This window comes from Heterodontus francisci, chromosome 1 (assembly GCF_036365525.1).
Source record: "Heterodontus francisci isolate sHetFra1 chromosome 1, sHetFra1.hap1, whole genome shotgun sequence".
Lineage (NCBI taxonomy): Eukaryota > Metazoa > Chordata > Chondrichthyes > Heterodontiformes > Heterodontidae > Heterodontus > Heterodontus francisci.
Genome location: NC_090371.1, coordinates 191,291,508 through 191,319,483, shown reverse-complemented (window position 1 = coordinate 191,319,483; position 27,976 = coordinate 191,291,508). Strand labels below are relative to the sequence as shown.

General features: G+C 43.0%; 1 long non-coding RNA gene across 1 annotated transcript in view; it reads right to left on the bottom strand.

The window, feature by feature from the left end:
* Positions 1–320: 320 nt before the first annotated feature.
* LOC137374085 (uncharacterized) overlaps positions 321–27,976 on the bottom strand; it is a 30,258-nt gene continuing 2,602 nt past the window's right edge. Inside the window, exons 2-3 of the long non-coding RNA XR_010975761.1 lie at positions 20,760–20,813; positions 321–586 (exon numbers count right to left, since the gene is read on the bottom strand). This is a non-coding gene — a long non-coding RNA (uncharacterized lncRNA). The remainder of the gene's footprint in view (positions 587–20,759; positions 20,814–27,976) is intronic.

The window sequence follows — 27,976 nt, the reverse complement described above, 5'->3', positions numbered from 1 at the left end:
GTATATTGGATTGCTTGAGCACAGTGCATAGTGTTACGGCCAGGTGAGGTGGGGGTCTCAGGCTCCCCTTTTGCCCCTTCCTCTTATTTGACCGCATTAGGGTTTATTCCTTTAAAACAGTGATTGTGCTTACCACCTCCGCGAGTGATTTACCTTTTATCTTGACTGTGATTGAGAAAGAACCAATTGCACAGGTTTTCTTGAGTTTAAACAAGAAAGAGGTAAGTTTATTCTACTTAATACTCTAATCTGATTTTAAAAATACTGAAGATACACTACGCATTCACATGAGAATCACATACACACAAGTAGATGACAGGAGTAAAAATAGATTTGGTTGTTAATTTAAAGTCCAGAATAAATGGAACTTAAATACAGTCTGTAAAGTGGGTGATCCAGTAGTCCATGGCTGAAGCTGTATTCTTGAAGTTCTTGGTTGGTCAAAGTGTATTTTGGCTGGCTTGCTTTGCTCAGGGTTTTCCTGAAGGCAGAATCTGTAGTTGGCTCTCTTGTCCTGTTTGCTGGCTGTAGTGGTTTGTAGGCTTGGAGGATCCCCCAGTTGCAGACAGTTTTCACTTGATGTTTTCTGGGGAGAGAGAGAAGATATAGAGAGACTAGGGAGTAGCAGCCTTCTCAGCTGCTGTCCACTCGGTTACTGCCTGTCTGCTTGTCAGTGTAACAATACTTGTTTCTTCAGAGAGGAACAGGCAGTCACATGGTTCTTCTCAATCCCCTTTGTTTCTAATGAGGTTTTTCTAGAAATTCAAGGTTCTATATGCCCCAGGATGTCCATTCACACTTGGAGGGGGATGTCTCTTTCAATGTCAATGGGTGGGGATGGCCTTGACTGCAGTGCTCATGAGGCCATTCTAGGTAATTCAATTACTTAGAGCAAGCCATTGTACTGGCTGGGCTTCTTTTGTTAGACCTTTTGTCTCCAGTCCAATCTCCTGGTATTTCAGATGTAAATGGAAGTGGCCATGTTAGCTGCTAGTTTTTTTTTAAACTTACTTGTAGGGTTTTTTTTTTCCATTAAAAATCTAAGGTAAGGTTCTAACCAATGAAATTAATATCTCCCATTTGACATATAGGGTTTTCCTGACAATAGAGGAATATTGGGTGGGGGAATCGAATGTCAATAAGGGAATGCAATCAAATTTCTGTCCATTAATTTAAACTGATTGAAAGTCTGACAGGTTCCCTTATCTTCCCCATCCAATTTTTCTGTTCACTGACATGCCAGTTCCAACACATTCAGCTACAGGACAGGAAGCTCTGCCCCACAGAATCTACTCAGCACATGGCAAGTGACCTAAATTAGTAGAGGTCATTTTCAATGTCGGCAGGGGTGTACAACTGGTGATATCAGATTGGCCGTCTGTTGTACACCGTGTCCAATTTTCCGATCCATTGATTTCAATTGAGTTGTATCAAATCCAATCCATTTTGGGACGTCTATGCCCCGCCAGAGTTGAAAGTTATTTCCCATATGTGGCAATGTTCCTTTCATAGATGTGTTACGATCAGGTGAGGGGGGATCGAAAGTCTCCTTTCTTGTCCCTCACCTTGTTTGACCGCAACAAGATTTATTTATTTTAAACAGTGGATATGCTTACCAATTCAGTGACTGCTTAACCCTTTTTATGTGCTATGATTATAAAAGAACCTATCGGACAGGTTTTCTTGAGTTTAAACAAGAAAGAGGTTTATTTATTGTACTTAAAACCAAAACCCAATTTAAATAAAATAATAAACTACGCTGCAACTTTCACATACACATTAGACAAAGAGGTTACAGAGTGAAAAGAATAGATTGGTTGGATTAGGGTTTTCTTGGAGACAGTGATGTAGATGGTTTTCTCCCCAGGGTCTCTGTCTACAGCAATGAGAGACTTGGATATTTTGCAGCCTGCAGGCAGTGTTCAAATTTACAGCATTGCCTGGCGACAGACAGACAGACAAACAGACCTCCACTTGGGTCCTGCACTGGTCAAAAGCAGGTGCTTGTCTGCTGTAGCTAAAAGAAACTGCAAGTTTTCACACAGATGGAGAAACCGTCAAATGATTGTCCAGTGTATTCTTTCTTTTGCATCTTAATTAATTCAAATCTTAAAATTCCAATCTCTCTCTTGGGTCCCATTGTTTCAGTGTTTACCTTTTGAGGTTTGTTTCCACCACTGTTAATGTTTCAAGATGGCTTTGAATGTCTTGTTAATGGAGATGAGGCAGGTAGCTCTTTTAAAATTCATAAGTCATTGTTCTGGTGGGAGATTAACCAGACATTTGTCTCCACCTCAATACCTTGGAATGTGAGGTATTTTGATGCAAATTGTGGTGGCCATTTTAGTTGCTTTCTTTTTAAAGGTCTTTGTCTCCTGCTTCCTTATTAAAGTTTAATTTAGGTTTCCAACCAATAGATTAAAAATCATCATTCAGCATAGTACATGTTCATGACAGATGCATTTGGGGATGAATCTCTGCTGGGATTCTCCATAACTTTGGTGGAAGAGCCATGGAAACCTTGAAAAGTAGCATAAGAAACAATTCTGCTGTTTTTGCAGGGGTGTTCGGGGCTCCTCTGCCAAAGTTATGGTAAACAAGTGGGAAAACCATGAAAGTTAACCCACCTTTAGCTCAAGTTATTTTTAATGCACTGTGACAAGCCCTAGTGAGTACAGAAAGAATCAGAGCCAAAGTCAATGGCTTGCTCTAAGTGATTGAGTTACCTAGAATGGCTTCATTAGCACTGCAGAAAAGGCTGGGGAGGGTGGGTGGAGGTAGTGGAGAAAGAGCCTTAAATACCAAACAGGTAGTCCTCCTTGCACTCACAGCCTAATCTGCCAACCATCAAACTGGCAGTTGGCTGCTGCTGCTCTCTGTCATTTACCCACAGAATCCATTTCATATTCCCATATTGGTTCCCCTTTCATTTCATTTTTGCTTGCTACTCCTTTCTTCTGGCAATAAAATCATTGGCTTTGGTAAAGAGGGCATCAGTGAGCTGCATGATGCTGTTTATTGCCTGAGGTCATCTGCTGCAGCCTGGAAATAGCCTGAAGTGGAAAAATTAATGGTTGATTGCCATTAGTAAGATGAGGCCAGTTGGGGGCGTAAGTTGCAGGACTTGTCATAAAAAGCTATACAGGTCTGTGACAACTTTTCTGGAGACGTACCGCCTCCTCAGAAAATTGGAGATAACTGATGCTGGGTCTACAGACCCTATGGGCAATGTAAGGTCACATGCAAGTGCATGTGGCCTCCTGAGAGCTCCAACTATAACTCCTTAAGGTTCCCCATCCTGCTGCCATTTCTCCTATTCTTTCAACCAGAGTGGAATGCCCAGGATAACTCCCACCCTGGGCTTCTTGATGATTTAGAAGCTGAATAGTGAAAATCAGTGATTCCAAATGGAATGACTCAGGAAGAAATCCAGCAGGGGAAATTGTGTTCTGGGACAACCTTAAGAGCGGACCACCTTAAAAAAGTGTAGTGAAGGTTACCGAAGAAGGTAAGATATCATATTACACATGACTAGGGAATTGTGAGTATCACCCAACAGAGAGAGATGTGTTTAGATATGGCTCATGCAGTAACTGTTTATATGTTCTAGTTAAAGTAAAATAAAAGCCCACATTTTCTTTGAATATTACTTGTAGTCCTGTGAGTCTTACAATAGTTCACATATCAAAGGAACAAGTAATATTACATGGTGGCAATGTGTGGGATTCTTTTTCTGAAGACCACCAAATATTACATGATGGTAACGTTTGATTTTTTTTTCTGAAGAACAAAGAACAGCAGGTCGATTACCTGGAGTTGCTGAAGATCCTGGAGTGCAACTGGCAGGAGACCCTACAATAATGCAGCGAGCTGGGCCACAGACAGGATCCCAGGAGGTGTTGAAACTCTGAGTACAGTAGGCAATTTGCCAGGAGATCAGAGCTTTCAACTAATCTAGCAGGGCGTCAAAAAATTTGAAAAACAGTAGCTGAAGCCATTACTGTTTTAGTTTTCATGTTTTGTTTCTGCTCATGGCCGAGGTCTAATCTGAAAAGAGCGGGAAGAATCCAACAGCGCTACTGGAGGTCCAGCACGAAGTAAAAGGCTGGTTCTGGCAGCTGCCTGGACTGCAGAGTGCAGCCCTCTAAAAAATAATTCTCAACTTAAACAAAAAATCAAAGTTAAAAAAAAAGAACCAGCCCGAGTAAACTAAGAACTGCTCTCTCTGTTTAAAAAAAACTGATGTAGTCTCACTCTTAAAGAGGTATTCCTGCAGGAAACAAATGTCTGAATAATAAAAAAGAAGTGAGCCTGTGAAAAAGAAAACTTGTAAAAATTCCTATATTTATAAACAAAAAAGCAGGATCATTAAGGCACTGGCTTTCAGATACCCAGTTATAGATTGGAAGGTATCAGACATAACGTTCAAATTTAAACTATTTCGGCAGCAAGTGGAAATGTGTTTCCTGGATCAAGAAGTGAGTGAACCAGAGAAATAAGTTATCTAAATTATGATTGCACTGGGTAATGAGAATCTGCAGTCGATCAATACATTAGGATTGTCAGCTGAGGATCAGAAGGATCCTGGCAAGCCACGGACATTCCTGGAGGAGCAACGCAAAGTGAAGGTAAATTTCTGAGTACAGAGGCTTGAGCCTATGACCTACTGTCAAATGCAAGATGAGTCCATTGACTAGTTTGTTGCAAGGTGCCGAAACAAAGCTCAAAAATGTGACTGCGCAGATATTGAATTGTCGGAATAGATTATAGAGTTAGTAATCGTGTCTGCCCCACTTGAGGCCTTTCAAAAAGACCTGCGAGAAAAGAAGAAAAGGCACACTATAAATGCACTACTCAATGATGGAAGGAAACTTGAAGGCATCATGGCTGGGCGCCAACAGTTACAAGCATTGGGGGCAGCTACAACAATTGGTATGGTAACCAAGGCTCAAAAGTCTGCTAAGCTTTGTGGCGAATGTGGCCTGACTCACTCAATTCTCAGTTGTCCAACTACCAGGACCTGTGCAAAGCTTGTGGCATGCAAGGACATTGGGCAAGGCAGTGCAGAAGGCTGAGCTCAGATACTGCACACAGGAATGGTGGAAGATCACATGCAGAGAGATTGTCTGCAAGACAGGATGACAAATGCAACAAAAGGTATGCCAATACAAAACAAAAGCCCAATCAGGTACCTCAAGTCAGCAGAGAGATAGCTTATCAGGGGACATGGATGAAGAATGCACTCATGCGAACAGCAAGTATTTTACATAGTTAATTTGAATCAACATGTCAATGCTATTATGCAACCTGAGGCATTTGCCATGATTGGGATTGTATGTCAACTGAAGAGTAGCAAGCATGAGTTCAGAGTAAAAATCGACACTGGAGCAAGTGCAAATGTTCTGCCCTTCCATTTACTGAAGGACATGAATTTAAAGGAATGGGAATCTATGGTACAACCTACCACAGCTAGGTTGACTGCCGACAATGGTTCTCCACCAAGTGCATTGGAACAATAACCTTACAGTGTCGCAATGGGAGCTCAGAGTGGCTACCACAAATGTTTTGTATGGTAGACACAACTGGATCAGCTGTCTCAGGACCTCCAAGATGCCGAGGTTTATGAATTATCACAATAAATGAAGTTAGTAACGCACCGAAGATGGGAGAAGATATCCAGGTTGAGTGTATGAGGTTGGTCCATTTAAAGATTGGCACAAAGACTGGGAGTCTTGACACAGTGAGACAATATGACTGGGAGTCTCTCCTCAGATTTCAGTTTGTTGCAGCAAATACCCGGAGGCCAGAGAGATTGCTGGTGATTGGTGATTTTGCCAGTCATCATTTTTCTAAGCTTTCTAAACAAGGGAAGGTGAAGGTATTGTATAAAAGGCAAGCATGACCAGAATCAAATCGATTGTGAGTAGGACAGGAGGTCAGACTCCTCAAATCATGTGTCAGGAAATTGGTATCCTGCAGAGGTTGCTAGGATGTGAAAGCTGCCCAGATCACACTCAATGGTGCAATTCTCAGATGGAACCCAAGTCAACTCAGAGAGCTGTACGACAACATTACACGTGACAACCCTGTGGCAACGCGGACACGTTCAAAGACAATGTCTGAAGATGAACGTACAGAGACTACAAGTACAGAAGAAGAACATGCGAACCAGAGTTCTGAATCACCAGAGTCTCAGAGAGTCATCAAGATGAGCTGAGCTCTGAGGAGAGGGATGAATAAGCAAACCTCCTCTATGTTTTAGAGAGTGTTAAACTTACTCACTTGTAAGTAACATTTTGTTTCATTCATGGATAGTTAGTTCAAAGCGCAACATCATTGTATATTGTACATATGTTTTTATCTTTGGAAAAAAGGGGGATGTTGTGGGACAACCTTAAGAGTGGACCACCTTAAGAAGCTGTAAGTGAAGGTCACCAGAGGAAGTATTGTCATGTTACATGTGACCAGAAAGTTGTGGGTGTAGCCCACAGAGTAAAATGTGTTTAGGTGTGGCTTGTGCAGTATATATATGGTCTAGTTAAAGTATAATAAAAATTCACGTTTTCCTTGGATGTTAATTGTAGTCCTGTGAGTCTTACAATAGTTCACCTATCAAAGGAACAAGTAATATTAAAATTGCACATAGATACCAATGATCTGAGCACATGCAGGTGGGTGTCCCTTTAAATAACACTTCCAATTGCCATTTCATACCTGTACCTTCCAATAGGACTGAGTAGATCTATACACAAATAACAATTGCCAACGAGGTCCTATTTACATCACAGGACCCTAATTTGAATACTTTAATGGAGTTCCTATCTGCTTCAGGCAGATGTCAGGACAGCCATTCTGAAGGCCCTAATTGAAATGGTGGGATCAGAATGGGAATGGGGTGATCAGCACAGCTCTCTGCCTCATTCCCACCAGACGAAGCAAATTAAAATCAGACCTAATGCATTTTCCATGGCAGAAGCAGGGCTCAAAGAGATCACAGGTTGCAGAACTGGCACTACAGTATTGTAACCCTATTTCTGACCGATGCCCCCTTTCAGCACACCTTCCCAATTTAAACATGTCATTAGTGAATTGAGCCCATTATTTGTAACAGACGGATCTATCGCCATAGACTACTAATTTTCATTTTGCATATGGATTTTCTTTTGTTTTTGAACTATGCATGCATGATTTTCCATTTCTAATGAAGAAGTATACAATAGGAGTTAGTTATGGTATTATTGGGCTTGATGCTTTTGGTCATTACCTAATAATTGGAGCTGATGAATATCAATTGCGTGAAATGGGCTGAAAATATTGCTTTGTGATGCTGGGAGTCAAGCAATAACTCAAGATTATGGAATGTGATCTGCATGTTATTTTATGATGGAGAATTGCAGAAATATTGAATCATGCATATGTTGCAAAGAATAATTGGAGAAAAGGACAAAAATGTAGCCTGTATTTTGAATTTGTGGCAATCTTGGATTATGTATCTATGGAGATAGAAATGTTGGGGAACACAGGGCTTAGTGAGAGAGAGGAACTGAAGGAAATCAGTATTAGTAGAGAAATGGTGTTGGGGAAATTGATGGGATTGAAGGCCGATAAATCCCCAGGGCCTGATGGTATGCATCCCAGAGTACTTAAGGAAGTGGCCCTAGAAATAGTGGATGCATTGGTGGTCATCTTCCAAGCTTCTATGCACTCTGGAACAGTTCCTACAGATTGGAGGGTAGCTAATGTAACCCCACTATTTAAAAAGGAGGTAGAGAGAAAGCAGGGAATTCATAGACCAGTCAGCCTGACGTCGGTCGTGGGGAAAATTCTAGAGTCCATTATCAAAGATTCTATAGCAGTGCACTTAGAGAACAGTGGTAGAATCGGGCAGAGTCAGCATGGATTTACGAAAGGGAAATCATGCTTGACAAATCTACTTGAATTCTTCGAGGATGTAACCAGTAGAGTTGATGAGGGGGAGCCAATGGATGTGGTTTATTTGGACTTTCAGAATGCTTTTGACAAAGTCCCACATCAGAGATTAGCATGTAAAATGCACATGGGATTGGGGGTAATGTATTGCAATGGATAGAAAATTGGTTGACAGACAGGAAACAAATAGGAGGGACAAATGGGTCTTTTTCTGAATGGCAGGCAGTGACTAGTGGGATACCGCAGGGATTGGTGCTAGGACCCCAGCTATTCACAATATATATTAATAATTTAGATGAGGGAACTAAATGTAATATCTCCAAATTTTCAGATGACACAAAACTGGGTGGGAGGGTGAGTTGTGAGGAGGATGCAGAGGCGCTTCAGGGTGATTTGGACAAATTGAGTGAGTGGGCTAATGAATGGCAGATGCAGCATAATGTGGATAAATGTGAGGTTATCCACTTTGGTAGCAAAAAAAGGAAGGTAGATTATTATCTGAACAGCTATAAACTGAGAGAGGGGAATATGCAGTGAGACCTGGATGTTCTCGTACACAAGTCGCTGAAGGTAAGCATGCAGGTGCAACAGGTGGTAAAAAAGACAAATGGTATGTTGGCCTTCATAGCGAGAGGATTCGAGTACAGGAGCAGGGATGTCTTGCTGCAATATACAGGGCCTTGGTGAGGCCACACCTGGAATATTGTGTGCAGTTTTGGTCTCCTTATCTGAGGAAAAATGTTGTTGCTATAGAGGGAGTGCAGCGAAGGTTTACCAGACTGATCCCTGGGATGGCGGGACTGACATATGAGGAGAGATTGAGTCGGTTTGGATTATATTCACTGGAGTTCAGAAGAGTGAGGGGGATCTCATAGAAACCTATAAAATTCTAACACGACTTGACAGGGTAGATGCAGGAAGGATGTTCCCGATGGTGGGGGAGCCCAGAACCAGGGGTCATAGTCTCAGGATACGGGGTAAACCTTTCAGGACTGAGATGAGGAGAAATTTCTTCACCCAGAAAGTGGTGAGCCTGTGGAATTCCCTACCACAGAAAGCAGTTGAGGCCAAAACATTGTATGTTTTCAAGAAGGAATTAGATATAGCTCTTGGGTCTAAAGGGATCAAAGGGGATGGGGCGAAAGCAGGGTGATCAGCCATGACCATATTGAAGGGCCGAATGGCCTACTCCATCTCCCATTTTCCATGTTTCTATGTATTTTAAATGTTCTTATTAGGAATGCTAGTTCAGTCCTCAAAGGGTTTTCATATTATTGCAATGTCTTTGATCAAAGACTTCACTTATGTGCAGCGTTTCCTTTAAAAAAAGCCTTCATACAAACATTGATATTAGCCAGTCACAGATGGTATATCTGGTATTATCCATGTGCTGAAACATGTGTTGGTATTGATGATCAATGCATTTTACTAAGGATTTCAAGAACTCCACTTTGTCCTTGACCAATCAGTATAAAAACACATTATTCATGAATAAGAGGCATCTTGAATTCATTATTACTTAACTATTTTTCATCCAACCAGATTTACTGCTACAGTACCATAACTTACAGTCATCTTTAAAATGTGTTTCAAGCACAAAGCAAAATGCCAGAGTTAGATGCATCCTGCACTGTTAAAAACTGGTAGAAGTAAAAATGACTTTACAATTTGATGGTTATCAGAAATGTATTGATTAAATATTTATTTTATGCGCTGTAATAATATCTGCCTTGAACAATGGTCATGGCTGACTGAATTCTAATCGAATAATATTTTAGTACTATATCAGCTTCAGAATGTATTTGGAACATTCTGCCATTCGGTGCCGCTGCAAGCAAGCTGACTGGGAGCATTTTTTTTTAAATCTGCAAATGTAATAAAATGTAATAAAAGTTTCATATTAAAATAGGCAAATAGAACTGCCTGTAAGTTGTAGTAACCTTGTTGTCCAGTTTATGACTCTGTTGCAGCCAGGTGAGGAGCAGGTCTCAGGCTCCCCTTTCGCCATTCCTCTTGTTTGATCACAGCAGGGTTTATTCCTTTTTAAAACAGTGGTTGTGCTTACCACCTCAGTGAGTGTTTTACCTTTTTCCTCTAAAGTGATTGCAAAAGAATCAATCGAACAGGTTTTCTTGAGTTTAAACAAGAGGTAAGTTTATTATACTGAACATTCTAACCCTATTTAAAATACTAAAAATACGCTACAGATTCATGCACACATTCACACAAGAATCACACACACACAAATAGATTACAGAGGGAAACAGATTTGGTGATTGGATTAAAGTCCAGAATAAATGGAACTTAAATACAGTCTGTAAATCCTGCAGTCCTCAGCTGAAGCTGTATTCTTGAAGTCCTCGCTGGTCAAAGTGCACTTCAGTTGGCTTCCTTTGCTCAGCATTTTCCTGAAGGCAGAATTGGTAGTTGATTCCCTTCCCCTGGTTGCTGGCTGTAGTGGACTGTAGGCTTGGAGGGTCCCCAGTCGTGACATGTTCTTGCCTTGATATTTTCTGGAGAACGAGAGAGATACACACTCAAGGGACAGCTGCCTGCTTCGTTGCAGTATACTCAGTTACTGCCTGTCAGTTGTCCGTGTGACAAAATGTCCAGTTTCTTCAGAGATGAGCAAGCAGTCACATTGTTCTATCAATCCCCTTTGTTTTTTAATGAGGTCCAAAGTTTAAAATCCAAATGTCCTCTTATGTGGAGTTGCCAGTGTGTGCCCTCCAGAGGGAAGTCTCCACTTTTGAATGCCTCAGGATGATTTTGAATGGCTTGCTAACGTGGATCGTCTGGCTAATCTACTCAGTTAGCCAAAGCATTGTTCTGGCTGGGCTTCTTGTTAGACTCTTTAGGCTGAATTTTACTGGCCCCTCGATACTGTGGGTCGCAGCATGGGGGCGGTAAAATGTTGCAGGGAGAGGCCTGCATCGACGCACGACGTCGAAAAGGGCCTGCCGCTTATTACTGGCGGCGGGGGGTCCTTGGTGCGGCCCCCCCAACCACTGCCTGGTGGCGGGCCCTTCATCTGCATATTTAAATCAACAGTAATTATATTCAAATTAACTTACCTGCTGTTCCAAGTCAATTTTACAGCCTCCATTCGGCCTTCGGAACACCACATGGAGTTTCGAGGTGAGAACCTGGTGGCGAGGGGGGGGGGGGGGGGCAGAGTAATAAAAATTTCAGAGCGGGAGGGGTGGAGGAGCAGGGAAATCAATTTTTATTGGATGTGGGGATGATGGGAAGGGGTTATAGGCCAAATGTTAGAAGTTTAGGGGGTAAAGTTCAGGTAGGGAAAAAAAAGAATGTGTTGGTCATTTTGGGTATTGAAATGACCATTGGGGGGTTGGGGAAGGGCCATCCACATATTTGTTGTTGTTTCATAAATAACTCATACTGCTGCCTGTTTAGAAATCTGAAGTAATTCTAAGGGCTTAAAGCCCTTTAAAAATGGCGCTGGACGCCATTTCTGGGGATGCAAACGCTGCCACTATACATTATTGGGGGCGGGCACTCTGCCCCCATTATTTAAATGAGCCCCCATGCGAAATATTGCGGCTCTGCAGCAGCCGCTGAATGCGCGGCACCCGAATAAAATTCAGCTCTTTGTCGACAGTCCAATCTCCTGTTGTTTCAAATGTAAATTGCAGTGTCTAGCTTGGCTGCTATTTTTAAAAAGTTAACATGTAGGATTTTTCCCATTAAAAATCCAAGGTAAGCTTCCAACCGGTGAAATTATATGTCCCATTTGGCATTTCGGGTTTTCCTGACAACTCGGTAGGCATTATTATTAATTCAGTGTTCTTGCACATAATATATAATGTTTTGTGGAGCAGGTAATGTGACACATATACTTTCAATAAATGTTTTTCTTGTCGGTGAAAATCATAATATGTAACTGATCACCTTTCAAAGGATTCCAGACTAAATGAAAGGACGGTTCTGTAGGTTTTTATGTATTATGTCTGTTAAAACTTAGAGACTTGCGAACTTTTATTTTGGGTTGAATAATATCCTCAAGAATATACAACAAATTATTGGGTCAACAGAACTAATGGTAAATAGACATAATCCAAATGGAATTAGAAAATCAGAAAACCTGGTTGTAACTGTTGGTATGGGTGGTAAACGGCCAGGAGCAGATCACCTGCTGGTTATACATCTCACCCAATGGGCAGGAGAAGACCAGCTGCCTGTTATACATCTCGCCCGATAGGCGGGAGCAGATCACCCGCCTGTTGTACATCTCACCCAATGGGCAGGAGCAGTTCCCGCCCCTAATACATCACGCTTGACAGACAGGGAGTAGATCACCCGCCCATTATACATGTCACCCGACAGGCAGGAGCAGATCACCCGCCCATAACACATCTTGCCTGATGGGTAGGAGAGGTTCACCCACCCATTATAAATCTCACCCATTGGGACGCAATAGATCACCTGCCCATTATACATCTCACCCAATGTGCAGGAATGGATCAGCAACCACCCCCCCCTCCCCACAATTATACATCTCACCCAATGGGCAGTAGATCACCACCACAACCCCCACTCCTTATACATCTCACCCAATGGGCAGGAGCAGATCAGCCACCCATTATACATCTCACATGACAAGTGGGAGCAGATCACCTGTCCGTTACGCATGTCACCCAAGCTGCAGGAGTAGATCACTTAATCATTATACATCGATCACCCGCCCTTTATGCATGTCACCCGACAGGCAGGAGCAGAACACCTACCTGTTATACGTCTTGCCTGACAGACAAGAGTAGATCAGGGCCAGTTATACACATCTGCCTGTTTCCTATTTCTGTTGAAGTGAACTGGATCTATAATGTCGGCCGATCTGCTTTTGCACTGCCGAAAGCTAAAAGCAGCCCCAAAGAAGATCAGGGCTCACAGAGTAAAATAAAGAGTTTGCAGTGGGACATGTTCACAATGATGACAGTTGTAGCTTGGCTGTGATGCTCCTATCTCGAGAGTACAGGAGTGGATGAAGTTAAACTTGGACTTCCCCTTGTGGACTCCAATTCCACAGGGGTTGGAGATTGACACACATTTTCTCCCTCTGTGTACAGTTCCCCAATGTTACGTCGGGTTCCCTGTAAGCCAGGGGTGTGGGAACCCCTATCACTGAGAGTCCTCACCCTTGTTCCTCTTTCACTAAGGTGGTTGCCCAAGTGTGGGACGGGATAGCAGAGATAGAATGAGGTGACACCAACCACTGCCTCACCGCCTGACCTGATTTTCCTTGCACCTGCCTTCACTGGGATTACCACTGGCTACACCTCCTGTGTCTGCTGCATACAAATGGCAGCATGATGTGCTGCCCAGTTCCCCACAGATTTCATTTCGATCAACTACAACCTCTTGGAACTTCCATGTGGAAGGATGCAGTAGGTCCTTTGAAACAGTGGAAGTACTGTCAAAGCCACCTGATGGAGGGAAAGGACCTTGTATTAGCTTCCATACCTGCAGCAAACTATAGTCCCAGCCATGGCATTCAGTGGGATAATTCACCCAATCTTTTCTCATATGGCCCTTTCATACCATTTCCACTTCAAGCCCATGAACACTCTGTAAACATACCTGACTTAAATGTAAATATTTAGAGAGAAGAGATTTGATTATTTCTGCTCCTTAAACATTTAAATTTCTAACTTTAGGGAGACAGCAGTGCACTGTGCATGCATTGAGGTGGATCCCAGAGTTGCCTTTCTGAAACAAGATAGTTCTAGCCAGTGAGGAACTAAGCAATGTAAGCAGGGACTAGTAACTGCAGGGAAATGATAAGGAATTGCAGATGAGGGTATATGTTTTTTCAGGGTTTATAAAGGTTCAAAATAGATTTTAGTTATTGGCCAGCACTTAGCAGGATTGTGTGGTGTGAGGGGAGAATAGGGGAAAAAAAGTTAAAAAAAACAATGCGAAAGCAAGAGTCAGAGTCTGTGGGTAAGTAGCAAAGTCACACAATACCACCATTTGATACCTGGCAAAGTAGGCATGCTGCAGCAAAGGTTGGTGTAGGAAGCTGCTTCTTTTTGACACTCCATGACACTCTTCTTAGAAGAGAGCATTGCACCCTGGCCTGGCAGAAGAATGGAGTCAGGGTTGACAGTCTCTGCATTAGGTGCCAGCTACTATGCTCTACACTCTTGGGAATTCTGTCACCCGGCAAATGTTCTGTGCCCTGCTGAGTTCATGCTTCCTTCGCACAAGAAAAGTGATGTATGCATTTCTCCTTGCAAACAAGGCATCTATCACTTCATTGAGGCATATATGGGCAGCTAACTGACTGATTTGGCAAATATCATTGGTCGTATCCTTGAAATATCTGATAGCAATAAATTTTAATTCAGCTTCAGATCTATGGGAAGAGCCATCCATGTGGTACAAGTTATTTGCAGATCATTGCCATGTGGCAGCCTGCTTTTAGAAAGGCAGGTTTCTTAAGACATACCCAAGAAGGACTGTTTCAATTAGTAAGTGGTAAATAGGCGTGCACATATAATTTGTGAGGTACAATCACACCTGCCTTTCTTATCCCCTCAAGATGTGATAATTTGCCTCCAAATCCAAGAGGGCCATTGAAAACACCTGTTACAACAGGTGAGGAAGGGGTCTCAGGTTTCCCTCTTGGTCCTTTGCTGGTTTGGCCGTAACAGGGTTTAACTTTTAAAAACACAGTTTTTTTAGCTTCACCTCTGAGTCCTTGCTCACTGCTCTCTAATTGTAATTGTAAATGAACCAATCAGACAGGCTTTCTTAGGTTTAAACAAGAAAGATGTAAGTTTATTAACCTTATCACTCTAACTCAGTTAAAATTACTAAAAATATGCGATGCAACCACGCTAGCATGCATATGAGATAAACACACCCACAAATAGATACGGGGGGGGAGAAAAATTAAAGCAGGTCAGTGAGGAGTGGCTTTGGAGTAGTAACTGGAATTTAGTAACTGTCTCTAGTTTGGATGTAAAGACCTTGATTGGAGTTAAGTCTTGCTGTTCTCGCTGGGGCCCAGTGCACACTTTCAAACGTGTTTCTCTGGTACCAGAAGGCTGAAGAGGTCATCTATCTTGAGGCTTAAGGTGCTTCCATGGTTCCCTAGAACTTTGTGAGAGAGAGAGGCAGGGAAAGAGCGGTGCTTTCTTCTTGAAGTTCATTTGCAGTCTGCCCTAAACCTTTCTGTGAGGCACAATTCAAACAGTTTCCAGGTTTGCCAGCAGGTTAGTCATGTGACCAGCTCTTTGTTTGAAACAGCATCATCTGTGAAGATTGTTGATTTCAAAAGTTCTCCTGTCACCCTGAGTAGGGGGTAGAGTACTGGCTCTTATCATACAATGGCTCTCAATGTCGTTTGCTCATCACTATTGACAAAACCCATCTCACAAATTGAATCAGGGAGCATTCCCATTGTCTTTCTATGCAACTGTCTCTCAGAATGCAAATGTGCAGCCATGTTTTCAGCCATTCAGCTCTGTGGTCTTTTTAAACAAGTTATGTTCAATGTCCAGTAACAGTTCAAATTGTGTTCCATATGACAAAATTATTATGTTTCCATTTGGCCGGTGTGGTTTCCGTCACACCCCCAATAGCCATTTTGATTGCTGGGAACAAAGTAACAGCTGAAAACATGTTGCTCGAAATGGAGCTGGAAATAAAAGTCTTATAATGCAGTCCCATTTTGCAGCCTCTTCTTTCCCCAGTAAAGCTCTTCAGCACCAGTTATACATCACAGAATTGGGGCTGTATGAGTGAAACGGGAGCAGCAGAATTGCTTACAGGATCTATGAGAAACAATGAATGGTTTTAACTTAATGAACCACTGAGAAAGCTCTATGTGTTTTGATGTTGACGTTCCTCAGGACTTTTTGCAGCAGTTCTTTGAATTCCTTCTACATTTTCTTCCAATGAATTAAATACAAAATTGAAAATTACTTACGATGCCTGAAGCACAGAAATGCAGCATATACATAATGTTGGCAAGAGGTCAGATGACTCGTCTGATCAAAGCACTGGCTTTCAAGATTTGTGTAATGGACTATAATATAATGAAGATACCCACTTAACTTGCTTTCCCCTCCTGTTGTTAAACCTAGTGTATGTCACAGACTGCAATAAATATACACCTCTGTAAACATGCTTTCTCTACACTGTTTATGGAGTGGCACTGGTGATTCTCAAAAGAAAAATCAACATCCAGTCTATCCTGCCCTCCATAGTGCCAGAAGAAGGAACTGTAGGATGAGAAGGCCCACTGTGGGCAGGAGCTAAAATGAGAAATAAGAATAGCTAGGGGAAGAAGGAAAAAAAGAGATGGACTGTTTAACTCTACCGAGTGTTGCTTGGTAACTTTGGCAATGTCATTGATAAAGACAAGTCAAAAGTAGATTATCAGACTAAATTATGGACCAGACATAATGGGCAGGAGTTTTCCACGGGCTTCAGGACACTGACGCAGGACCAAATGGGGATCCTGAACCTGCAGTTGCCGGCAGTGAGACCAGCAGCGCAATCTTCTGGGAGGCAGCCTCCTAATTGGCGGCCACTGCACTCGCCATCCTATGAAGGACGGTGGGGCTGGGGGCTCTCGGTGCTGCTGGTCCAATCAGATAGCCAGCAGCTCTGGAGCCTCGGTAGCCCCACCAAGAGAGATGGGTGCTGGTGAGGCTGGTTGGGAACCGTGAGGGCACTTCAACATGGAGGCCGCCTCGAAGGTCTGGATCCAAGCCAAAACTTATGAGAGCCAAAGCTGGTGGGTTCCTGAGAGCGGAGGGGAAACCCCTCCAGAGGAATCATTTGGACCGCGGGTGCAGCCTTTCTTGCCCACAGCCCTGTCGTTAGGGCAAGCAGCCTCAGGCTCTGATGGCCACCCAGCCTGCCACAGGGAGGCCACCTCCATTCAGCTAGCAGCCTCTGCATGGGGCAAGAGGCTGCTCTACCAGCGGAAAACTGCTAGCGAGGCCACAAAATCGCCCCTAATTGGGGCCTTAACCACCTTAGTTGCCTGCCCACCTCCCTGGAGTGGGCAGCCGATCCTATTCCCAGCCCACTCTGGTTCCCTGACAGCAGGAATGTGTCAAGGAGCTGTCCCAACACGCTCCTCCCTATTTCCCCCCCACTCCTGCCAACCCCACTGCCTCCAAACCCATCACAATGGGACCAGCAAAATTGAGCCCAATGCATCTGACAGTTCTCTGAACTTTTCAGGCCCAGCAACTTGACCACATGTACCAGAAATGGAAATGTTGTTCAATTTAGAATACATGTCAAACTAAAGTTCCTAAAAAAAGAAACATTTTTAGAAAAGTACAGCTCTCCTACACTGGGTGTCCAATTGGACTGTCACATTAAAGCAAAGTGAAGAGGATGAGAAGGTGTCTGTGAAAAACCATGGGGTTAACATCAACCTTCTGTGGTTTGTGTTCAGTTAATGTAGCAATGTGGAATGTCTGGAATCTTTTAACTCTACACTGCTAATGATTCACTTAATAGCTGATATGGCGACCTTCACGTGGCACTGATGAATCACACCTTCCTGCCTGGACCTAACTTTATATAAACAGATCAATTAGAACAACCCCTGCATGAGATTATCACTATGGCTTTTATATTGTTAAGGGATTAGTACTTTTCAGACTCTTGCCAAATGCATCCATACACATCGCTGTTAGCATGTTCGATAGTTTGTTATTGTAGTATAAATGGTATTTCATTCCTGCTCATATCACAGAATCAGATTACTTTAGTTGACTTTAAGATTAGAGGCTTACTTGCAGATCTCTGTTTATAGCCACTGTTAGTAGCTGGCGATTGGAGGCTAAAGTAGGAGTAAACACTATGTAATCATCAAGCTAATATTGGGCCTCTTATTCAGTCACTCCTCACCTACTGATGTCAAGATAAGAAATGCTAACATTGTTATAATTCATTCTTAAAGCAGGCAACATGATAGAAGATGGAAAGGCGTGTGATAAATGAAACATAAAAATGTTTGCAAAGAGCAGAGGAGTTGCCACTCTTCTAATCAGCATGTCAGTCACACTGTGACTCACCCAGTGATAACGGGGATAGTGATTTGTTACAACAAGTTATTTGTTATCACCCAGAAACTGCCATTTTCACTGCCTCCAGAACTTTTTATATAAAGTTACAATGCTGGGGCAGGAAATCCTGTTGCACATAGTAAATGTAGAAATTCTTACAGGATTTGTTATAGGATTTCCCACTACAACAAATCACTTGCCTTGAAAATAACATGATTTTTTTGGAATTGAAAGAAAAATGGACAGGCTCCATTACTGACATGGCATCCTCTCACCTAAGTCATGAAACCCAGTACAAAACCATAGTGAAGCAGATATATGAAAACTTTTCTTCATTTAGAACGTCTAAAATTACTGTTTTAGTATTGAAAATGATTAAGTTGAATCAACAACGAACCTCACCCAAATATTTTCCTTTCCCTTCCATTCCATTCCTGAAGTCATTAAATTGACTTATTGCTGGGGTAGAGTTTCCAGGGTTCCATGACTAGGCCACACCCTCCAGTCCCTCATCCTACTAGCCACTGTTTATATTTGAGCATAGAAAGAACGTCAGTGAGAGATTCAACCATGAACAGCATCCCAGCTGAGCCCAATCATACCCTTACCTGATTTCAATGCAAGCATATTTCCAGCAGAGAGTCACTGGAGAACGATCAGGGGTAGAAACCCTAGCTGATTACTTGCACTTTCCAACGAGGGGCCACTGAGGCATTTATAGTGCCCTGGCTCCCACCGTGGCTGAGATAGATAACTGAACACAAACTGGGGTTTCAACCTTGGATTCAGCATTAATATAATAAATGACAACAGCTCGATTATTTGCAACTGACTATTTCAGGTAAAATTAATGGGAATTTGAAAATGTTAGTCTTCAGTCATTTAGCCTGGTCAGATGCAGATGCCAGAAGTATCAGTATTGCTATCAAATTGCAAAACTCATTAAAACTTACAACTGTAAATAGCAGTAATTTGATAAAACTGTGCTCCTGCCGAGAAGCATCACTCATTGGGACTGAAGGAAGAATCAATGTATTGCCTCAGAATGTTTTCAAAATGGTTTCCTGCTTGGCACTAATACTGCAGGTTCTAAGTCCCAGTGTGTGAGAGAAAGACTACCTAGTAGTTTCAGGAGATGCTTTACCAATTTAATCCCTAAGTGACACAAATCTAGCATTGCTAATGCATTCCTACCTCAACATCGCTCTCTTACCTATGATAAAAGTAGTATAAAATTAAGTTTAAGTAGTTCCTTGGTATTGCAACCTATTACTGGGAACATTTTTACAGTTGCTTGTGTTACGATCAGGTGAGGAGGGGTCACAAGGCTCCCCTCTTGTCCTTCCTCTTATTTGACTGTAACAGGGATTATTCCTTTTTAAACAGTGAATGTGCTTACCACTTCAGTGAGTGTTTCAGCTTTTAACTTTGTTGCGATCGTAAAATAACCAATCAGACAGATTTTCTTGAGTTTAAACAAGAGGTGAGTTTATTATACATAACAATCTAAACCCGATCTAAATAAAAATAATAAAATTACGCTATACTTTCACACAGACACACACACACACGAGAATCAAAATCACACAAATAAATTACAGAATAATGAGGAATAGATTTGTGTTGGATTAGAGTCCAGAACAAATATAAATAATACAGTCTATGGTCTGGTAGCGTTAGTGGTCTTCCAGTTGAATTCATGGTCCTGAAGTTCTGCGTTGATAGTTGTTCTTGGAGACAGTTAAGCAGATGACTTCCTTCTCGGTGTCTTTGTCTTGGAACTTGCAGTTGGCAGTTACGCTTCACATGCCCCACCAGGTCTTCTGGAGAGAGAGAGAGAGAGAGAGAGAGAGACAGTCCTTCTGGCTTCTGCACAGATTGAGTTTCTGGCTTGTCTGCTTGTCCAAGGGAAACTCCTTGCTTTCACAGAGGTGGACAGACGATCACATGACTGTCTCAGTGTACTGGTACTTTCTAATGAGATTCCAGTTTAGGAATTTCCATCTCTCAAGCCTCATGGTGCCAATGTTTTCCCCCTGGAGCGGTTCGCCCTTTCAATGTCAATGTCCCAGGATGGCTTTGAATGTCTTGCAAATGAAAGCAGTCTCAAGTACCTCAATCATATAGAAAGCCATTGTTTTGGGTACAGGCTAATCAGACATGTGTCTCCACTTTTGATGCCTTGGAATGTGTAAAGTTTTCAAATACAAATTGTGGTGGCCATTCTTAGCTGTGGCAGGTTTTGTAAAAGTTATTTGTAATATTCCAGTTTTCCTTCTTTTTTTAAGTTTAATGCAAGTTTCCAACTGATGAACTAAAAATCCTCATTTGGCATAGCATGTTTTCTTGACACTTTGCACTGGATAAAGTTATACTACAGCTGGTGTGAAGCTGAAACAACATGAGACCTCAGCCTTGATTTTAACTCAGGGAAATGGGTCAACGTGGGACTAGTAGGGTGAGTGGCAGGCATCTAGGTGGAGTTGGGGCCATTTTAACTCCCGGATCTCATTAACATAGCCCAGGGACGACTGTCACCAAAGCCCGAAGGGCAGGAGAGGGATGAAAGTGGCAGGCGGCCTGCACCAGGGCGCTGTGGGAATGGTGGCTGGCAGTTAGGTAAATAGATTGGAGGGAAATCTTGATCAGGGAGTGGGAGGTGGGGAATCTTGATCAGGGAGGGGGGTGGTGGGAACCGAGGGCAGGAAAGACCCAAGGTTTTCTTACTCCTCCTGGCACATAAGGAAACCATGAAAAAATTGGAAGTCTTACCTGTCTGGCACCTTCTGTGCTTTTTGGCATCTGATATTCCTGGTAAGGCCAGCACTAGGCAGCAAACATACAAGAAGAAGTAAAAATTGTGTTAGGCTCTAAATGGCATCATCAGACTATGACCTTTAAATCTTAGTGAGACTCTTGCCAATGAAGACCTCACATCCTGCCCAAAATCCGCCTGTTAAATAGTATTTGGTCAGCAAGGAGAAAAATCAGGATAGATGTATCTGGGAAGAACGAGCTGATATCATCCATTTTACGTTATTCCCAAAAGTTAGAATTACCCCATAGAGTTGTATGTTTTCACTAGCTGTGTGGCCTCCAATTAAATCTATCTTATCTTGCAGGTAAGACAGTTCCAATTGTTTAAGAGGATGTTATAGTCCCTGAAAAGTTAAGCAGGCTCTAGGATAAATTGTTTGTAAACATTCTGCACAATAGCTTGGTTTTGCGTTGCAGTAATGTCTGACCACATTGAAAATCTCACTCAGTTACTGCAGTGCGAACTTTTGACATAATTGGATTAAAATAATGGGTAGCTATTCTTATTACTTATCTTTCCCCAAAAGGTCCCATTTGGAAATTTTTATGTGCAGAATCGAAGTATTAAAATATCACCTACAGTCCACTTTTTCATAGTGGGCATCCCATAAGTTGCATCTCTTTGATTAGGCTAGTGCTTTTTTTCTTGAAAGAATGCACTGATTGCACATCATATTTATTTAAATGACTAGCCAAGCTGGTTAGTCAAAAGGGAATTTGACCTTTAATTGCATATTATCTACCATTACCCAGTGACTGATGCAATTAGGATGCAGTCTTTCTGGTGCTGCATGAAGTGACAGAAGTGTGGCAGGGCAGAACCTCCACACACTACTGTGCCCTTCTAATATAGAGCAGATCAAAGGAAAATTAATTCAAGTCATGCAGAGTAAAGACAGTGGCAATCAAACACTCTGGGTTAATTACCCTTTTATTTAGTACTAATGGGATCTTCAGCAGATTAACAATGAAACCCATAGCTGATCTCAGCAGATATTGTTATCACTGAGTCAATCAGGGCACTTTGGGCAGAATTCCTAAAGTAGCCAGAAATGCCCTTGCCCTTGCAAGTGCCGACCAAAACACTGGATAGACAACAAAAACAACAGCTTGCGTGTATATAGCACTTTGAATTTAGTAAAACATCCCAAGGCACTTTAGAGCCACAAAAGGAGATATTAGGACAGGTGACAGAAAGTTTGGTCAAAGAGGTAGGTTTTAAGGAGGAGAGAGGGGTTTAGGAAGGGAATTCCAGAGCTTAGGGTCCAGACAGGTGAAGGCACAGCCACCAACAGTGGGTCAAAGGAACTCAGGATGCACAAGATGCCAGAGTTGGAGGAAGGCAGAGTTACATAGAATTACATGGTATTTACAGCATAGAAACAGATAATTCAGCCCACAAATCTATGTCAGTGTTTGTGCTCCACACAAGCCTCCTCCTGCCCTACAACAACACAAAAGCAAAATACTGCAGATGCTCAAAAATCTGAAACAAAAACGGAAAATGCTGGAAATACTCAGTCGGCCAGGCAGCATCTGTTGAAAGAGATACAGAGTTAACATTTCAGCTCTTTGACCTTTCATCAGACCATCCTGCTTCATCTAACATTATCAACATATCCTTCTATTCCTTTATCCCTTGTGCACTTATCAAGCTTCCCTTTAAATGACTCTATCTTATTCACCTCAATTACTCCATGTGGTAGCAAGTTCCACATTCTAAACACTCTCCTCAGTACTATTCCAGAATGCTTAGGTTATGGGCTCGACCTAACATGGTACTTAAAAAGATCAGTAGCATACTGGTGATGTTATTGGACTAGTAATCCAGAGGCCTAAACTAATGTTCCAGAGGCATGAGTTCAAAACCCCCAAGGGCACCTGTAGGAAATTAATTAATAAATCTTTTGATTAATAATGAACATGAAGCTATCGGATTATCATAAAAACCCATATGGTTTACTAATGTCCTTCAGAGAAGAAAATCTGCTGTCCTTACACAGTCTGGCTAGACCCACAGCAATATGGTTGACGCTTAAGAGCCCTCTGAAATGGCCTAGCAAGTCACTCAGTTGTATCAAAATGCTACAGAAAAGTCAAATAAGAATAAAACTGAACGGACTACCCAGCATCAATCTAGGTACCCTGCCAAGTTGACCCCGCAAAGTCCTCCTCACCAACAGCAGGGGAATTGTGCCCAAATTGGGACAGCTGTCCTACAGATTGGTCAAGCAACAACCTGACAGAGTCATACTTACCGAATCATACCATACAGCCAATGTCCCAAACTCCTTCATCACGATCCCTGGGTATGTCCTGTCCCACCATCAGAACTGACCCATCAGAGCTGGTGGCACCACAATGCTATACAGTTGGGAGGGAGTGGCCCTGGGAGTCCTCAACATTGACCCCGGACCCCACGAAGTCTCATGGCTTTGGGCCAAATGTGGGCAAGGAAACCTCCTGCTGATTACCACCTACTGCCCCCCCTCAGCTGATGAATCAATGTTCCTCCATGTAGAACAGCACTTGGAATAAGCACTGAGGGTAGTAAGGGCACAGAATGTGCTCTGGGTGGGGGACTTCAATGTGCATCATCAAAAGTAGCTCAGTAGCACCACGACTGACCGAGCTGGCCGAGTCCTAAAGGACATATCTGCCAGACTGGCCCTGCGGCAGGTAGAGAGAATCAAGAAGACAGAAAACCCACTTGACCTCATCCTCACCAATCTACCTATTGTAGATGCAACAGTTCATGACAGTATTAGTAGGAGTGACCACTGCACAGTCCTCGTGGAGACAAACTCCATCTTCACACTGAGGACACCCTTCATTGTGCTGTGTGGCACTACAACCGTGCTAAATGAGATAGATTCAGAACAGATCTAGCAGCTCAAAAACAGCGCATCCATGAGGTGCTGTGGGCCATCAGCAGCAACAGAATTGTATTCAGCCACAATCTGTAATCTTATGGCCTGACATATACCTCATTCCACCATTACCATCAAGCCAAGGCTCTACCCTGTTTCAATGAGGAGTGTAGGAAAGCATGCCAGGAGCAGCACCAGGCATACCTCAAAATGAGGTGCCAACCCGATGAAGCTACAACACAGGACTACATGCATGCTAAACAGCAGAAGCACCATGCAATAGACAGAGCTAAGCGATCCCACAACCAACAGATCACATCAAAGCGCTGCAGTCCTGCCACATCCAGTCATGTATGGTGGTGGACAATTATACAAATAACCGGAGGAGGAGGCTCCACAAACATCCCATCCTCAATGATGGGGGAGCCCAGAACATCAGTGTAAAATACAAGGCTGAAGCATTTACAATCATCTTCAGCCAGATGTGCCAAGTAGATGATCCATCTTGGCCTCCTCCTAAGGTCCTCACCATCATAGATACCAGTCTTCAGACATTTCGATTCATTCCACCTGATATCAAGAAATGGCTGATGGCACTGGATAGAGCACAGGAACTGGGCCCAGAGAACATCCCAGCCATAGTACCGAAGACTTGTGCTCCAGAACTAGCCACACCCTTAGACAAGCTGTTCCAGTATAGCTGCAACACAGGCACCTACCGACAATGTGGAAAATTGCCTAGGTATTTCCTGTCCACAAATAAAAAACGTGACAAATTCAATCCAGCCAATTACTGCCAGATTAGTCTACTCTCAATCATCAGCAAAGTGATCGAAGGGGTCATTGAAAGCGCTAACAAGCGGCACTTACTCAACAATAACTTGCTCACTGATGCTCCGTTTGTGTTCCACCAGGGCCACTCAGCTTCTGACCTCATTACAGCATTGGTCCAGACATGGACAAAAGAGCTGAATTCCAGAGATGAGAGTAATTGCCCTTGACATCAAGGCAGGCATTTGATTGAGTGAGGCATCAAGGATCCTGAGAAAAAATGACATTAGTGGGAATCACAGGGAAAACTCTCCACTAATTGGAGTCATACCTAGCACAAAGGAAGAAAGTTGTGGTTGTTGGAGGCCAATCATCTCAGCCCTAGGGCATCACTGCAGGAATTCCTCAGGATAGTGTCCTAGGACCAACCATCTTCAGCAGCTTCATCAATGACCTTCTATCCATCATAAGGTCAGAAGTGAGGATGTTTGCTGATGGTTGCAAAGTGTTCAGTATCATTTGCAACTCTTCAGACACTGAAGCAGTCCGTGCCCGCATGCAGCAAGACTGGACAACATTCAGGCTTGGGCTGATAAGTGGCAAGTGACATTCATACCACACAAGTGCCAGGCAACGACCATCTCTAATAAGAGAGTTTCTAACCATCTCCCTCTGGCATTCAATGGCATTATGATCACTGAATTCACCACCACCAACATCATGGGGGTTCCCATTGATCAGAATCTTAACTGGACCAGCCATATAAATACTGTAGCTACAAGAGCAGGTCAGAGACTGGGAATTCTGCAGCGAGTAACTCATCTCCTGACTTCCCAAAGCCTGTACAACATCAGCAAGGCACAATTGACGAATGTGATGGAATACTGTCCACTTGCCTGGATGAAGGCACCTACACAACATGGACTGCAGCGGTTCAAGAAGGCGGCTCACCACCACCTTCTCAAGGGCAATTAGGGATGGGCAATAAATGCTGTCCTAGCCAGCGGCGCCCTCATCCCAAGAACGAATAAAAAAAAGCTACAACTTTCTGATTCAGAGGAAAGAATTATATCAACTGAACCAAACTAATTCCTACTTTAACTCAGCTCTTCTGCAACTCTTTGCATGATGTACATGACATCCCTAATACTTAAATCACATATAGCAAATATATGTTTGGTGTTAAAAATACAGTACGACAGCTTCATTATTTTTTTGTGAGGCAGTAGCCATACCTAAGTGCCATGCTGGCAATTAAGATATCCCAAGAAATGATTCTGTATGTTTGAAGCAGTATCAAATGATCCAGTTCTGAGGTGAGGTCATTGACCAGAAACATTGGGAGAGATTTTGCCAAGGTGGTGGAGATCCCATTGTCAGGGTGGCTTTCAGCGGCCAGCACACTCAGGTGGGAGGCAGGATTTCCCCCATGATATTGCCAGGAGGAGGCAGTTAAGATTAGATTAGATTAGATTAGAGATACAGCACTGAAACAGGCCCTTCGGCCCACCGAGTCTGTGCCGAACATCAACCACCCATTTATACTAATCCTATATTCCTACCAAACATCCCCACCTGTCCCTATATTTCCCTACCACCTACCTATACTAGTGACAATTTATAATGGCCAATTTACCTGTCAACCTGCAAGTCTTTTGGCTTGTGGGAGGAAACCGGAGCACCCGGAGAAAACCCACGCAGACACAGGGAGAACTTGCAAACTCCACACAGGCAGTACCTGGAATCAGGCAGGCAGTGATGTGGCCAATTAAGGATGGTGGGCGGGCTTTCTACACTGCTGGCCCAATCAGAGGGCCGTCAGCTCTGAAGCCTTGGCACCGCTGCCCAGAGAGGTGGCACTGCTGAGGCAGCAAGGAGAACATGAGGGTGCCTCCATTTTGAGATGCCCTGGGAAGGGTGAGCATTAATAAATTTTTACGTGGGCCAAGCAGTCAGGGCCCGGAGAACGGAGGGGAAACCCCTCCAATAGCAACACTGGGGCCATGGGTGCATCATTTGTTGCCAGCCACTCCGTGCATCATGGAGCCTCCAGCATTGATGGCCCTGCACCCCCTCCCCAGGAAACCACTGGGAGGCCATCTCCATGCGGCGGTCAGCCGCTCCGCCATTGACAAAATGCCAGTAGCCTGGGAAAATCACCCTTAATTGAGCCATCAATTATTCAAACTGGTTGCCTTCCTCTGTTTGGCATCAGCCAAGCCACTGCTGTTGCTGCTGCTGGGAAACATCCCTGGTGACAGGACTGCATCAGGGAGCCATCCCGCATGGCTCCCCAGCACTTTAACCGCAACTTGTGGGCCAGAAAAGTTCCACAAATTGGCCGGTAAAATTACACTCTATTTCTCTTTCCACAGCTGCTGCCTGACCTGCTGAGCATTTCCAGCATTTTCTGTTTTTATTTCAGATTTCCCAGCATTAGATTTTATATATCGCACTTGAGGTCTGTACTGCAGCATTCCACTTGCTCACTCGCACAGGCTGAAAATCAAAGAAACTGGTCTGTACTGATAGCACAGAACATGTTTCATCCTCTGCCTTCCTTTCTTGCTTGTTTCTTTGAAGCTTTTGATCTTTGGTGACTTTTTGTAGCTCTAATCTTCCCAAACCCCCAATTGATAGCAATTCTATTGTGTTTTTAGAAGTAATTACCTGTTGTTAGATTCTAAACCATGCCTTGGCAAATAAAAAGCAATTTAGGAGGTTATATTATTTTTGAAGTCCTATTTGCCAAGTGAAGGAGTTAAAAATGAAAAAAAAGGTAAATGTTCTCACACTGATTAAGAGGGTATTGATGTTTAGGTTTCCATGCTTCCCAAAGGTTATTTTGTTTCAAAGAATTAAGTGGCACCAAGTTTGTCCACAGTCCAATAAAGTTTCAATATTGCAATGTAAGTCAACAACCATCTTTAAACATGCCCTTACTTACCTGCTTTTGTGAGTTGCAGTTAGGATCTTATCATGTTGTATATTACCTGTGGCCTAGGGGTTACTCCACTGTGCAATATGTACATAAATCCATCCAGTATTCCATAGACTAGTGCATGATGCTATTTGTTTCAGTGGGAAAACACAAATTTAATGAGTTTTAATTAAGAACACAAAAGACTTCTTCCACTTCTTCCAAAGACTTTTTCGCATCTACTACCATTTAGTTTACACCGTACAAAGGGAGTTAAAACTAGCTCCCAAATCTAAACTTGAAGTTTTGCTAACGGGAAAATTGAGTGTAAACTGCATACTTCCAAGAGTAGCATTCTGGCATAAAATGCAGCAATATTGGAAAATTAGTGCCTGGCCCCAAAATCTCAGTGGTGCTGCACTGCATAGAAAGGACAGAAAACCTGTCAGCAACAGAAAATCCATAGCCTTGTAATATCAATGGCTGCAAAGAAAGGGAAGTGGGGACAGATTGGAGGGAAAGGAGGCCACTGCTCGGCCCTCTCCATCTGTTGGTGGTCCCTGGAAGTGACAGTAGCTGAGGTGGATGTCAGGAAAATTTGCCAGGGTTCC